Source organism: Neophocaena asiaeorientalis, unplaced genomic scaffold, assembly GCF_003031525.2.
Source record: "Neophocaena asiaeorientalis asiaeorientalis breed wild unplaced genomic scaffold, Neophocaena_asiaeorientalis_V1.1 scaffold629, whole genome shotgun sequence".
NCBI lineage: Eukaryota > Metazoa > Chordata > Mammalia > Artiodactyla > Phocoenidae > Neophocaena > Neophocaena asiaeorientalis.
Window position 1 is genome coordinate 1788402 of NW_020175468.1, and position 15060 is coordinate 1803461.

Here is a 15060-nt window from a genome sequence, read left to right on the forward strand (position 1 = left end):
TTTGTGGTTGCCAAGGGGTGGGGGATGAGGGAGGGAAGGATTGGGAGTTTGGGATTAGCAGATGCCAACTATTATATATAGAATGGATAAACCACAAGGTCCTACTGTATAGCACAGGGACACATGTTCAATATCCTGTGATAAACCCTAATGGAAAAGAATATGAAAAAGAATATATATATGTATAACTGAGTCACTTTGCTGTACAGCAGAAATTAACACCACATTGTAAACCAACTATACTTCAATAAAACAGATTTTTAAGAATTAATTCTCTAATAAGCCAAGCTGTGAGCCAGGCACTATTCAAGGCATCAGCCATATAGCCAAAGACCAGCCAGAAAAAGATCCCTGCCTTCCTAAGGTGTTTACATTCTAGCCCTGCTCTGGCTATTTCGGGAGCCATGGCCCTGTGTGGCTACTGGAAAGTTGAAATGGAGAATCCAAACTGAGGTGGGTTCTGAGCATAAGACACACACCCAGTTTCAAAGACGGTACAACAAAAAGCTCATTCGTGTTTTTTACATTGGATGACATATTGCACTGATAATATTTTGGATGTATCGGGTTAAATAAAATACATCATTAACATTCATGTCACTTGTTCCTTTTTATATTTTTATTTTGAAAGTGGCTAGAAATTTTTAAATTACACATTTGGCTTGCATTGTGTTTGTATGAGTTCGCACTGCTCTAATCCCAGGAGATGGATTCAAAGATAAATAAGTAAATTATATAGTATGTTAAATGATGATACATGCCAAGTAGAAAAATGAAACAGGGAACAGGAGATGTTAGGGGTTGAGGGGAGCTGAAGTTTTAATTGGGGTGGCCAGGGAAAGCCTCTTTGATGTGGCATCAGAATAAAGATCTGAGGGAGATGAAGGAAGCAAGCCATGGGAACGTCAGGAGGAAAAGCATTCCAGGCTGGGAGAATAGCTCCGTACAAAGGCCCTGGGGCAGGTGTGTGCCTGTATGTCTGTGGCACTGTGAGAGGCCAGTGTGGCTGGTGCCAGGTGATCCAGGCAGAGAGGGCGGTAGGTAAGGTAAGATTAGGGACCAAAGGGGTCAGATTGTGTTGTGATGAGGACCTTGATCTCATAGATGTGAGCCCTAGGAGGGTGTCAATCTGATTTCTGTAACTCAGGTTCCCTGACCACCTCTGGTGTACCCCAGAACAGACCTGAATCTCATCCCTTGGTTAATGGCTTCCTTCCCTGTGACCTGACTTCCTTCTCTTTATAATGGGGAGACTGGCCCCATTCATTCACTTCTGCATTCACTCAACATTCCTTGAGGCTGTTCAAGTACCAGGCTCTGCCAAGAGTGAGTCTGGAGACCCAGAGATGAGTCAGACAGGGCCCTGCTTTGAGGAGCTCCTGGTCTGGGGGTGATCTAGTCTCGGACAGTTCTAGTCTCAGACAGTCAGAACCCAAGATGAGCTGTGAGCTGATAGCGGAGGCACTGGGGGAGCCAGCCTGTGCTAGACCCCTCCCCGCCCTTAAAGGGGCTGCAGACCAGTAGTGAACAGACCACGGCAATTCTACAGCAGTCTAAGCACAGGTCAGGAAAAAAGTCGGCCTCTATTCTCTCCTCAAACAGCCACCCCTGCCTGGCCACCGCCACCCCTGTCACAGGAACCCCCCAACGTTCTGTCTCTCCCACCTCAGTGCCTCTGCCTCTGCCCTCCAGGCCCCCCCACCTCCGACATATGCCTGGAGAAGTCCCTCCAAACACCCAGCTCCTCTTGGGGCATCCCTAAATCTGGTCCCATCAGGCTCTTGTCTTTCCCTCACCCAGAAACTCAGCTCCAGGCCACATGTCCCTCTTCCCCCCAGACCCTCTCCTCACCACCAGCAGTCCCAGGCCCCCAGCCCACCCCGTGACGTTTGGCCCTGATGCTCTCATTTGGTCCTGATGCTCTCGGGCCTCAAACCCAAGGCCCCTGCACTCCAACAGCAGGCTTCTCCCACCGTTGGATACCATTTCTCCACTTCCCAGGCCCCAAGTTGCCCAGGCTCACCCCAGGCCTCCTGTACGGCCCTGATCCATTCACAGCCAGCAGCCCTGATCCATTCATAGCCAAGGCCCATCCCTGGGACTTTACCCCCACCCTCACCCCACCCACTTCCTCTCCAGCCTGCGGCCTTTGACCAGGAAGGGTTTGGGAGTTTTTTGCAATCACCCAGCCCTACGCTTCCCCTCCCTAGAGCCAGGAATCTGGGCCCCCAGTCCCTCCTCCCTTGGACCCAGGAGTCCAGGCCTCCAGCCCCCTCCTCCTCCAGACTCAGGAGTCTGGGCCCCCAGCAGGCTACTCATCCAGGATCCAGGAATCGGAACCTACAGCCCCCTCCTCTCTTGGACCCATGAGTCCGAGCCCCCTCACCTTACTGCAGGCGGGCTAGAGCTGAAGACGCCTGGGACATCCAGATTCTGAGGGCTGATAACAGCTCTGATGAGGTGGGCCTGCCCCTTTGGCAGCCCCACCCTCCCTAGCCTGCAGGAACACCTTTGCCAGGGCTCATTTCTGTCACCAGCGCAGGTGAGGGCACCTGCCCTGGGAGGGGCAGAGACTGCTGGGCTGGAAAGGAAAAGGAGCCAGGGATCGCCCCTGGGGCAGGGGCTGGGGCCCTTGGCATCTGGCCCTCTGACCTCAGTCTAGTGCTAGGATTCAGGGGTCTGCTCTGCCCCCAGACTCGGAAATCTGGGCCCCCAGACCCAGGAGTCCAGGTGCCCAGCCCCTTCCTCCTTCAAGACCCACAAATTCAGGCTCCCAGACACAGAGTCCTGGCACCAGTGCCTTCCTCCCTCCAGACCTAGGAGCCCAGACTCCCAGAGCAGTCCTTAATCAGACCTGGGATTCCTGACCCCCAGCCCCTCTCCTCAGATCTCGGAATCTCAGCACCCAACCCCCATCTCCCTGAGACCCAAGTGCCCGTGCAGCTGTCCCCCCAACCCGCGGATCCTCGGGGCTACCTGGGGGGCGCCGGCTTGGTACAGGAAGCGGGAAGATGGGGAGGAGGCACGGGAACCCAAGTCCTCTTCCGAGCTCTCAGGTGCGGCTACCTCCGCGGTCCAGCGCGGGGCGGGGCCACGTCACGTCACCGGGAGGGAGCCCGGCTCTGATGTCACCCAGCACCTGCCCGGCTTGGGAAGGGGGCGGGTCCTGGAGTTGCAAGGCTCTAGACAGGGGGACGGCGGGAGGCGGGGATAAGCCTGTTGCCAGGTGGGCGGCAGCGGCGGCAGCAGCAGCGCCAGGGGCCCCTCCTTCTTCTGGCGAGCAAAGGTCAAGGACCCGCGTCAGAGGGGGCTGAGGACTCCGGGGGTTCAAATCCCGCTCAAGCTTCCTGGGCATCGGCTTTCCTCTCCGCGAATTGAGGCCAATGAAATGAATAAGCCGATGTGGGAGAAAGTGCCCAGCCCAGCGCTTAAACAAGTAATGCCTCACGACGTCATTTAATCTCGCTGAACTTCAGTTTCCCCGACCCTGGAAATGGGACCACACAATCCACAGAAAGCACTAGGAGTAGCAAAGAAGACGACAAAATGTTTTTCTAGGCTCTGGAGCTTCAGTTCATTTCTCTCAGGGGTGAATTGAGGACTAAATAGTGGTAAGCGCACCTACTATGTGCCGGGTGTTTTCCTGCTTTTAGAACAGCTGTCCAAATTCATAGAATGATCTCAAAAACCAGTAAGATAGGGACAGTCAGAATCTCCACTTCTCTGATGGGGAAACTGAGGCATGGAGAGGTGAACGAAGTAAACTGCTCAAGGTCATACGGTCAGTAAAAGGGAGAAATGGGATCCAAGCCCAGACCATTTTCTGTCATTCTAAAGAGGGGATTTGAGAGCAACGTGTCCTCAAAGATGTCAATTTCCTCCTCCCAACTGGTAATTCCCTCAACCTGCTTCCCCATCTATTAGAGACTACAGCCTTCCTTGGGGGACTACTGTGGGATTAAAAAGGTAAAGGAACCCAGCGCACAGTTGGTCTCTGAAGTGTTGTTCTCAACCCTGTCCCCCTGCAGTCACCGCCTCTGTCCAGCCTGTTTTACCCTCCCTGTAAAATGGGTGCAATATAACCCATCTCGAGTTAATATAATTAAAGGTAATTATTTAGTTATAAAAATAAAAGCACCCAAGTACACCGTGGGGGCTCAAAGATGTCCTTCCCCACCCTTCTGTTCCGCCAGTCATGATGATCCCTGTCTCTGGTCCGCAATTTTTACACGTGAAAATAGAGACACTGTCATCTGGGAGTGGGGGATTGAAGGCAATGACTCAGGTATTAAAGCGTCCAAGGTCCCAAAGCGAGCCTCAGTTTCCCCTTCTGCGGAGTAGGCCTGGGGCTCCGGCGAGGACCCCGACCCGGCCTCGCACATAGTAGGAGCTCGAGTTGGGGGAGTGTAGGCGCCCCGCCCCACCCCCCTCCCTTCGACCCCCCGCTGCCGTCCGGCTGCTCGCCCGAGGTGACTGTCCGCGTCACCGCCCCTCCCCCGCAGCTCGCGCCGGCCTCCAGAGCCCCGACCGGAGCCCCGAAGCTCCAGCCTCCCCGGGCCCAGTCCCACTTCGCCGCCTCAGGCGGGCATTTGGCCCCGGGCACTCACCGGCTTCCAGGGCCGTCCAGAGGCTTCGGCCTGGGGAGAAAGAGAGGCGGGCCAGTCAGGAAAGCCCCGCCCACACAAGCGCAGCAGGGGCCAATCGGCGCCCGCTGCGGCAAACTATGGACCCGCCCACGAGGGACGCTCCCGCCAATCAAGAGGAGCGGCTGGCGGGCGGGGCCAATCAGAAGTTGCCGGAGTGTGCCAGCCGTGGGAAAAGAACGGCGCCGGAGCGTGGAGCTAGGCGGCGCGGTCATAGGCGGGACCCAAAGTCTGACAGGCAAGGGGTGAGACCAATGGCGAGACTCGGGGGGCGGCCAGGGGCGGGAAGCCCAAGGGACCCGGGTGAATGGGCCGCTTTGTGCACGAGGCATGAATGAGGGCCTTTGTAAGGGTCGGCGTGGGGGGGGCGGCCGGAGGCCGGAATGCCTGGGTCCCCCGGGAGCCGGCGGGCATGAAGGAAGGGAGAGAGAATTCACTTTTGTCGAACGCCGACCGCGTACCACCAGGCACTCTCCCAGGCTCTCACCCACCCGGAGGTGTGGGCATTACTGTCAGTAATAATAATGATCATTTATTGAGTGCCCGATGTATGCCAGGAGCTGTGCTAAGCGCTTTACCTGCATGATCTCATTTAATCCTTACAACTACCTCTTGGAATTGGTGCTGTTAAGAGCTTCATCTTCCAGGTGAGATAAACCGAAGCTTAGAAAGAAGGTGTTTAATTGCGGAAAGTCATGGAGCTGGCAAGTGGCAGAGCAAGGACTCAGATCCCGCCAAATCTGACGCTAGAACTTGCGCTCTTAACCACCAGGCTACACCCAGACGTTAGTTAATGCTTCCCAAATTACAGATGGAAAAACTGAAGCTCAGGAGAGGTAGGCACCTTCCCAAGGTCACAGAGTGAAGGCTCCACTGAACCCCGAGGTGGTGTCCATGTCCGAAGCTAGCATGTCGCTGGAGAGCCCTGCACCACTGAGCTGTGTCCCCCATTTACAGGTGTACATTGAGGCTCCAGGAGGAGTGAGCCTCTGGGCTGGCAGTGGGGGTGGCTGCTTGGGACTCAAGTCCCAGCCAGCCTGCCAACCTGGCTCTGCTGCTCAACAGCTGTGTGGGCTTGAGCCCGCTTTGCTGGCCTTTTGTGAGGGTCCATTTATTTCTGCATCTGTAAAATGGGGAGGATGGTCTCTCTGCCTCTACCTTCACCTCCCTCTCCCCCTCCCCCCACAGCCTATTGCCCATGGGATCCTGTCAGACTTTATTCAGACTGTGCCCCTCCTCTGCTCCAAACCTTTCATGGCTCCTTCTCAGAGTAAAAGCGAAAGTCCTCACTATGGCCCACAAAGCCCTGCATGATGTGGTCCCCAGGGGCCCTGTGTGATACTGTTTTCCCTTCATTCAGCTCCAGTGATACAGGCCTTCTGGCTGTTCCTCAAACACTCCCCAGGCATGGTGCTGCCTCAGAGCCTTTGCACTGGCTGTTCCTTTCACCAGGAATCTTTCTTCCCCCAGGTTTTGCATGGCTGCCTCCCTCTCACGTCATCCGGTCAGATCCAATGTCACCTCCTTCAGCAGGTGTGTCCTAACCATTCTGTAGAAAACATTTCCCCTCATCACTCTCTCTCCCTTTGACTTTGCTTTGTTCTTTTTTCCTCATAGCACTAGTAGAGGTTTGTTTGGTTGGTTTTTTTTTTCTACTTGTTTACCTGTTTATCTTCTGTCTCCCCACTAGAACGTAAGCCCCACAAGGATGAGGATCTTTGTTTTGCTGCGTGCTGGCTCCTCTGGGCCTGGCACACAGTAGGCGCTCGATACGTGTTTGTTGAATCAATAGTAACAAGTCCTTGTATTGTGTGAATTAAATGAGTTAATACATGCAAAGAGCTTAGAGCAGTCCTGGCCTCGGGGAAAGACTAAATAAACAAATTATGATTACTGTTGTTATTTATTGCTCTACAAATGGCCTGCTGATAGCATGCAGGAGAGAAACAAGAGAGAGAAAGTCCAGAGCAAGGGAAAGATGCCAGAGAAAGGGAAAAATGGACAGGTAAGAGATGGGAAATGAAGAGACAGAAGGAGAGAGCTGGAGTTGGTCTGAGAGCAGACAGAAGTGAGAGCATCCAACTCCCAACGCATTTGCTCAGCAATGGCAAAGGTGAGTCCTTGTAGGCAAGAAGCTTTGAGATTGCCACGGCCACTGCCCATTTCTTTGCAGACAGGGAAACTGAGTTCCAAGGAGGGGAGGACCTTTCCAAGGACATCCTCAGTGATAACACAGCTCACAGGTATGAAGTTGACTGTGTGCTGGGAACATGACCATCATGTCAATGCCTCCTCATGCCAGTCCTATGAGTTGGCACTGTCATTACCTCACTTTACAGTCCCGCAAGGTGCCCAGGGTCACCCACCTGCTCCTGATGGCAGATCTGGGCTCAGACTGCTGTAGGTCAGACTCCTGAGTCTGTGCTGTTAACCAAGACAGAGAGGAGAGCACCTGTTACTCCGGCCCGAGTGTCCACCATGGAAGCCTCCTGCCGTGAGGCTAACAGGAGCTGCTGTTTATTGAGTGCCTACTGTGTGCTTGACATTGTGCCCTTCGTATGTATTTAACTCATTGGATTCTCTCAACAATCCTACGAGATTGATACTTTTATTATCTGCATTTGACTGATAGAAAACTGGGCTCAAATAGATGAAAATCTCATGTGCCCCAGGGAAGAGTGTGGCCTGGGACACAACAGAAGTTCAAACAGGAAGGAAGCCTCGGGCATGCACATTCTAACCATTTCCTGCCTTGTGACTGGTGATGTCATCAGCACCCTCTGGGATTAAATCTACCTGGCAACTAGTGATGTCATCATTCCCACCGAGGGTCTAAACTGGAGATCTATATGGGTAACTGATGACATCACCAAAGGATAATATTGAGCTTCCTTTTGCTGAGGGTTTTCTATGAGCTGGATGCCTGTACTAAGCACATTAATAGTTGCTGATATTCACTGAGTGCCTACTGTGTGCCAGGCACAGTTCTAAGCTCTTTATATGTATTAAGTCCCATAATCCTCCCAATAACTCTAAATGGTAGGTACTGGTGTCATACTCATTTTATAGGTGAGGACACTGAGGGAAAACTGCCCAAGACTGCACAGCTAGAAAGCATGAGAACTTGGATCTGAACCCAAGCAGTCTGGCCCCAGAGCTTGCGTTGTGGATCCCTATGTGAAACCACCAGAATGTAGCCGAGACCCAGGAAACCAGGTCAGAAGGAGACACTTTGCTGCCTCAGAGCCCTCCATCTGGCCTCCATCCAAGTCTGCCAGACAGGGTCCTCAGGATAAAACTTCAAACTCATTCCCTTGACGGTCAAGGCATCCCCACCATGCATCCACCTCTTCACCCCAGGCACTGGGATTGTCTCCACTAAATTGTGAGTCCTTGGCTATGAGGGACCAGGTCTGATTCCTCTCTGGGTCCCGAGGGTGCAGGATAAACTGCAGTAGAGAGGGGACTCGGAAAATGGGGATGGATAGAATACTGGGATAAATGTGTATAAGAAGAAAAGGAAATAGGAGTGTGGGAGCTTTCTCAGTTCCCAGCGGGATTCCTTCCAGCTGAAACAGCCCCATTATTCGTAACTCATAACTACCTTGTTGTCCAGAAGCTTAGTAATGGGCAGCGCAAGTGTGGGGAAAAAATAGCAGGGAGCTAAGTTCATATACAGAAACGAAACGTTGGAGCTGAGACGGGAGGAGACAGGAGAGTCAGGGAGGGGGCTTCTCTATGGAAGAGGGTTAGGGGGATTTTTTAAGTGTGAAAAAAATGGGGGAGCAGTTTCCATGCCTGGCAGGGGTTAAGGAGCCCCAAGTCTTAATAGAGAAAAAGAAAGGGACAAAGAGTGTGTTAAGTTTCTCTGTGGGTCCTGACTGTATTCCTGCCTGGGCAATTCCTCTGTGGCAAAGATGTGATTGGTTCCAGTATTTTATTTTTGGTCCCTGGGCTGTTGTTTTCCTGCATGTGACTGGAACTGGCTTTGAGACAAGAGTCATCTGGCAGCCTTGTGTGGGTCACAGATGAGTGACAGGCTCAGTTATGCGACAACAAATATTTACTGAGTGCCTACTATGTGCCAGGGCTTGTTCCTGACCAGGGGTCTGCCCACGTTTTCTGTAAAAGCCAAACAGTAAATATTTTCAGCTTTGAGAGCCAGATGGTCTCTGCTGTAACTACTCTACTTGGTGGCAGAGAAGGAAAGCAGCCATAGACAATATGTAAATGAATGGGTGTGGGTTTGTTTCAATAAAACTTTATTTATACAAACAGGAAGTGGGAGCATTTAGCCTGTGGGCTGTAGTTTGCAGACCCCTGTTCCGGAAGCCGAGGAGATGGAGTGAACAAAGATGTAGTCTCAGCCCTCAGAGAATTCAGATATTAATCTACTCCTATATGGCAGGCAGAGGAAAGCTGTTCACATCTAAGTTAGATCTTATCCCTCCTCTGCTCAGGGCCCACCTCTGGGTCCAGTCTCAAAGTTAAAGCAAAGTCCTCACCAGGTCCCACGGGCCCTATACCAACAGGCCCTCTTTGTCCCCTCTCTATCCACAGCTCCCACCCTCTCCCCCTTGATTACTTTGCTCCAGCCATGCTGGCCTCCTCAATGCTTCTCAAACACACAGGGCTCAGCCCTGCCTCAGGACTTTTGCACGTGCCATTCTCTCTCTACTAGAATGCACTTCCCTTAGAAAACCACTTGGCTCCCTCATCTCCTTCCAGTCTTTACTTAAATACCACCTCCTCCATGAGGACTTCTCTGAGCAACCTCTCCTCTGGACCCCTGATACCCCTCACCTGTTCTGCATTTTCTTTGACCACAGCACTCAGCATTCTCCAACCTGCCAGTAATTTACTTACTACACTTACTGTTTATTGTCTGAAGCCCCCGACTAGAATGTCAGCTCTGTGTGGGTGGGGATTTTTGTCTGTCTTGTCCCCTGCTGTGTTCCCAGTGCCTACAACAGAGCCTGGAACTCTGTAGATCCTCAACAAATACTTTCTGGGTGGTGGACACAGACACCAAACAAGTGAACACATAATTACAGAGCACAGTGACAAGTCAGGGTAAGCGCTACAAAGAAATAGCAATGGAAGGTAAGAGAGGGAAGGGGTTGGGTATGTTCTTTCAAAAAGGGGGTCAGGAAAGGCTCCCTGAGGAGGTGACATTTGGAGTGGAAATATCATATGACCGTGGATACTGATGAATAAACACATGAATGGATGGTTGTGTAACTGGTGGAATAAATGAATGAATGAGGGCATAGATGTTTGTTTGAATGGATGGATTAATAAATGAATGCATGGAGCTATACACCATGAATAAATAAGTGGGCAGATGGATGGAAGAATCAATTCATGCATAAATGGTGGAACAGCTGGACAAATGGACAGAAGGACTGATGATGGAAGGATGGATGGATGGATGGATGGTTGGATGGATAAGTGATCTTTCATGCCTCCATAACCTTTGCACATGTTGTGCCTTCTGCTCATTACTCCTTCTCTCCATCTCTTCACCCCAGGAAACTCCAGGTCAACTTCTCAAGGCCCCCTCTGTGCTCCGAGTGTGTAGAGGGCTTCCTGGTCTCACTCCACCCTATGCCCCACAAGAGTTTTCTCACTCTCTTGTTGATACTCTGATCACACTGGATTGGAATAATGTCTACAGGTACCTTTATAGACCAGCATCCTCCATCTCATTTCCCTAGCCAGATGTACCCCCGGTAATATTTTGGTGTGTATTCACAAAAAGTTTACTATGTAATTTTATGAGTTTCCTGACCCACAGAAACTGTGAAATGATAAATAGATGTTATTTTAAGTCACTAAACTTTTTGTTATGCAGCAATATAAAACTGTCTTGGGTATTAGGCTCAGAGAGGTGAAGCAACTTGCCCCAGATCAAGGGGCAATTCCTGCTCTGTCATCCAACGCCTGGTGTCCTTCCAGTATAGCCTCTTCCCAGGTGAGGGCACTCAGCTGTCTATCTCCCCCCGCTGGGCTGGAAACTCCTCAAGGACAGGGACCAGGGTCGGTTCCTCTCGGGCTCCTCGGAGCCCGACACAGTGGCCGGTGTCCCTCGGGCCTCCAGAACCATCTGCCAACCTGAACGAAATGCAGGCTGGGGGGGCAGGTAAGGCAGATGTATCATTAATGAATATATAGCAGGCTGTATATGACAATAGCCTGGTGACAGGGTGGAAACTATATATGCCAAGAGTCCCCATCTGGTTTCAACTTGCCTCCTGCCTCCTCATCTCCCCCTCCCCTGCATTCCAGCCTCCTGGGGGCACACCTGTCCCAGGACCCACCTCTGAGCCCCAGCCTGAGCCCATGCAAGGACCTCTCCTTGGAATGTCCTTCTTTTCCTTTCTTCCATTCCCACTGTGACAGGTGATTCAGGCAATGCCCACACCTCACCCACGTGAGCTCACCTTTGCACACCAGACAAGCCTTCCTTTGTCGTGGATCCCTTCAGCATCTGATAAAACCTACGGACTCTTTCTCAGAATAATTAAGTTGTGTTTATGAGGTATAATTTATAGACAAATGTTTAATCATATCATAGATATATGTATAGTTTTCCTAGGTAAAATTCATTCTTTCTAGTGGACAGTCTGTGAAGTTTTGACAAATGCTGACAGTGGTGTAACCACCGCCGCGATCAAAATACAGGGCAGATCCATCACCCCTGAAATTCCCTTGCCCCTTTTGTAGTTTCTGTCGCCTAGCTCTACAGGCAGCGCTACATTTGATCATATGTCCTAAAAATTTCTCTGTGTCAGTCCATTCATGTCTTTCTCATTCAAAAAAAAAAAAAAAAAACGCAGCACAGAATTCCGTAACACAAATGCATCGCGGCTTATTTTACACAGTCCCCAGTTGATGGGGTTGACGGACATTTACATTGATAGAACCCCTTAGATTGTCTCCAGCGTTTTGCTATTATAAATAAGGAAATGAGGGAATGGTGAATGTTCTCATATATGTCTCCTTATGAATACAGAGCAATTGTTTCTCCCTAGTGGATACTAGTACTAGTCCTGGTAGATCGTAGGGCACGTGCATTGTTCCCTAATTTTTATTATGAAACATTTCAAGCACGTAGAAACATTGAAAACAGGTGTGCAATGAGCACACAGTTAGATCCCACAGTTGTACCATTTTACTGTATGTGCTTTATTACAAATGTATCCCTTTTTCCTTCGCTCTATCTCAGTGGTTCTGAACCAGGAGCAACTTTGCTCCTGGGGGGACATCTGGCATTGTCTGGAAGCCTTTTTCTTTTATTGTCGCAACCTGTGTGTGTGGGAGAGAATCTTATTAGCATCCTGCAACCCACAGGACGGTTCCCCACAACGAAGCATTCTCTGGCCCCAAGTGTTAATAACGCTGAAGTTGAGAAACATGGCAGTCTGCCCATTCGCTAAAATAATTTGCAGACATCAGTCCAGTTCATCCTACACACTTCGTCACACACATTATCAGCTAGAGTTTGTTATTTCTTCAATGGTTCTTTCTTTGAGGTAAAATGTATATACAGCAAAACGCACAAGTCCTAAAGATACCGTTTGATACGTTTTGACAAATATATACCCAACTATGAAAATATAGAGAACATTTTCATGCCCCGGGAAGTTATCACATGCTCCTTCCCTGTCAATCCCTGACTCCACCCCGCCCCTCACCCGACCCCAGGCAACTACTGCTCTGATTTTTATCACCATAGATTAAGTTTTATCTGTTCTAGACCTTTTCATGAACAGAAACCTCCAGCTGGCTATGTTTTGTGTCTGGTTTCCTTCACTCCGCAAAGTGCTTTTAATATTCATCCATGTTGTTGTAGGAATCCGTAGTCTCTTCCTTTTTATCAGTGTGTGGTATCCCACTGTATGGACGTACTCATTTGTTGATCCCTTCTCCTGCTATTGGACACATATTTCCAGTTTGGGGTTATTATGAATAAAGCTGCTATCAATACAGCTGCTCAGCACAGGGAGATCAGCTCGGTGCTTTGTGACCACCTAGAGGGGTGGGATAGGGAGGGTGGGAGGGAGACGCAAGAGGGAGGAGATATGAGGATATACGTATATGTATAGCTGATTCACTTTGTTATAAAGCAGAAACTAACACACCATTGTAAAGCAATTATACGCCAATAAAGATGTTTAAAAAAAGATACCCATAAAAAAATAAATAAAATTATTATAGAATTTACCCCCCCCCAAAATATTCTTTTACCAGTCTTTTCTTTGGGTACATGTTTTTATTTCTCTAGAATGGAATTTCTTTCTTTCTTTTTTTTTTTAAAAATTTTTATTTATTTATTTAATTTTGGCTGCATTGGGTCTGTTGCTACGTGCGGGCTTTCTCTAGTTGCGGTGAGCGGTAGCTACTCTTCGTTGTGGTGTGCGGGCTTCTCATTGTGGTGGCTTCTCTTGTTCCAGAGCACGGGCTCCAGGCACGCAGGCTCAGTAGTTGTGGCGCACGGGCTTAGTCGCTCCGCGGCATGTGGGATCTTCCCGGACCAGGGCTCAAACCCATGTCCCCTGCATTGGCAGGCAGACTCTTAACCACTGTGCCACCAGGGAAGTCCCTAGAATGGAATTTCTTAGTCACAGAGTGGATGTGGGTTTAATGTCTAAGAAAATGCCACATCTTTTCCCGAGGTGGCTGTATTAGCTTCCTATTGCTGCTATGACAAATTGCCACAATCTTAGTAGCTTAAAACAGCACAAATTATTTAGTTCTGGAGCTCAGATGTCTGAAATGGGTCTTACAGGTCTAAAATCAAGGTGTCAGAGGAATTGTGTCTCTTCTGGAGGCTCTAATCCATCCCTTAGACTGAGTTTTAGGATCATACCGCCCAGTATGGTGGCCCACTAGTCACATGAGTCTGTTTAAGCTTAAATGAATTAAAATGAAATAAGATTGAAAATTCGGTTCCTTAGTGTCGCTAGCCATATTGCAAACGCTCAATAGCCACACGAGGCTTGTGGCTACCATGTCAGCATCACAGATCTGGAACTTTAATTTCCAACCCTTCTCAAGGCTGCCTTCATTCCTCGGCTCCTGGCCTCATCACTCCAACCTCTGCTTCCATCTTCCTCTCTGACCCTGACGCTCCTCCCTCCCTCTTACTAAGACCCTTGTGATGACATTCAGGACCCACCTGGATAATCCAGGATACTCTCCCCAACTCAAGATCCTGAATTTAACCATATCTGCCAAGTCCCTTTTGCCACGTAAGGTAATGTTCACAGGTCCTGGGGATCAGGATGTGGACATCTTTGGGGGATATTACTCTGCCTGCCGTTTACATTTCCACCATCAGTGAATGAGCATTCTGGTTGCTCCACCTCCTCACCAACATTTAACACTGTCAGTTATTTTAATATCAACCATCATGGCAGATGGGTTGTACCTCATTACAGTTTCAATTTGCACTTCCCTGATGACGAATGATGTTGACCATTTCTCCAGGAGCTTATTGGCCATCTGTATTTTCTCCTTCATGAAGTGTCTGTTCAGATCTTTCGCCCATATTTGAACTGGGTTTTTTTGTCTTTTTCTTTCTGAGTTCCAGGAGGGATGTGTGCCTTTTTTATTTGACTGATTCAATTCACACTCCTGTCATCCACATAGAAATTTCCCAATCTGTCCCTCTTTGTTATTCTTCTATCTCTCTTATCTCCCCTCCACTGCCACCTCAGAAGTCCTTGAGGCTGTCTGTGTCTTTGAGGAAAGCAGGGTATTTCTTTACACTTCCTGGGGAGTAGGTTTAGTTTTAGGACCACTTTGCCCAACATGGTCGCCAGTAGTCACATAAGTCTGTTTAAGTTTAAATGAATTAAAATTAAATAAGTTTGAAAAGTCAGTTCCTTAGTCCTCCTAGCCATATTTCAAATGCTCAACAGCCACATGAGGCTGGTTGCTACCATGTTGGCAGCACAGACATGCAACATTTCCCTTTCGTGGAAAGTTCTAGAAGTATCTACAGGGAAATCAACCTGTCTCTTGCAGAAGTGACTGCCTTTCTTAAGATTACACAAATGTGTTATTATGCCAGACAACTGCCTTCCCACTGCGGGTGAAGAGAAGAAGAAATAAAGAAGTGGCAAGAATGAGAAAAAAATCCAACCATTCCACTCATTACATTAAAAAAAATACACACTTAATTACCATCTAATGATTATTTACTGAGTGCCAGGTGCTTTCTTGACTAGGTTATCTGACATACGTTTATTCCCGGAGACATAAAGGAGGGGCAAGAGAGAAAGACACTCCAGCCAAGCCCTTTCTTTTCCAAATAGCAGAGGGATTAACTCTTTAAATTCCACACCTCTTGGTGTCAGACATCCTGGAAGGAAGTCTCTCATAAATGTTCTGTGCACTTACCCTAAAACAA

General features: G+C 49.3%; 1 protein-coding gene across 3 annotated transcripts in view; it reads right to left on the bottom strand.

The window, feature by feature from the left end:
* MYH14 (myosin heavy chain 14) overlaps positions 1-4621 on the bottom strand; it is a 90267-nt gene extending 85646 nt beyond the window's left edge. For 2 of the 3 annotated variants that reach the window (XM_024768494.1, XM_024768492.1), the window contains exon 1: positions 4608-4621. The gene's annotated coding sequence lies outside the window, so the exon portion shown is untranslated. Of the gene's footprint in view, positions 1-2976; positions 3032-4607 lie in introns of those variants that run through there. The other variant, XM_024768493.1, reaches the window with a different exon arrangement.
* Between the last annotated feature and the right edge of the window lie 10439 nt (positions 4622-15060).